Here is a 568-nt window from a genome sequence, read left to right on the forward strand (position 1 = left end):
TCCAGACCCCAGCACGTCGCCTGGGCTGCGCTCTCTGATTTCGCCCCTGCCCGCCCTCCTCCCAGCCTCGCCCGAGGGTGCTGGGGCAGGCGAGGACCCCAGGTGAGAGGCGGGAGGGTCCCGAAGGGTGGGAGGTCCCGGAGGTTCGGCCCGGGCTCCACGACGGGCTGGCCGGGCTCAGGGCGTGTCCGTCGCCGCCTGGCTGGCGGCTCGCTCGACACTGTTCGCTCCTACCGGCTGTAGATGGAGCTGTCTGGGTTCCGGCAGCCTCCGACGAGCCTCGGAGTGTTTCTCTTTAAACGGCCTGAGAGGGACATGCCTCCCAGGATGCAGTTTGTATCAACATGGCAGCTGCTGTGCAGCTCCCCTGCTGAAGAGGCGCCGGGACGGCAGCGCAGCTCGCAGCCGGGGCCGGGGCCGGAGCTGAAGCCGGGGTCGCAACCGCGGCCGCAGAGGGGCGGCACGCGGGCCGGGGGCCGCTGCTGAGAGCCAGGGCCCAGCTCGCGGCCGGGGCGCAGTCGGCCGGGTCGCCCGCACAGCCGCGCGCCCCGCTCCGACGCCGCCGCCC

The sequence above is a fragment of the Otolemur garnettii genome, unplaced genomic scaffold (genome assembly GCF_000181295.1).
Source record: "Otolemur garnettii isolate 467f Iridium unplaced genomic scaffold, OtoGar3 scaffold00053, whole genome shotgun sequence".
In the NCBI taxonomy this organism is placed as follows: domain Eukaryota; kingdom Metazoa; phylum Chordata; class Mammalia; order Primates; family Galagidae; genus Otolemur; species Otolemur garnettii.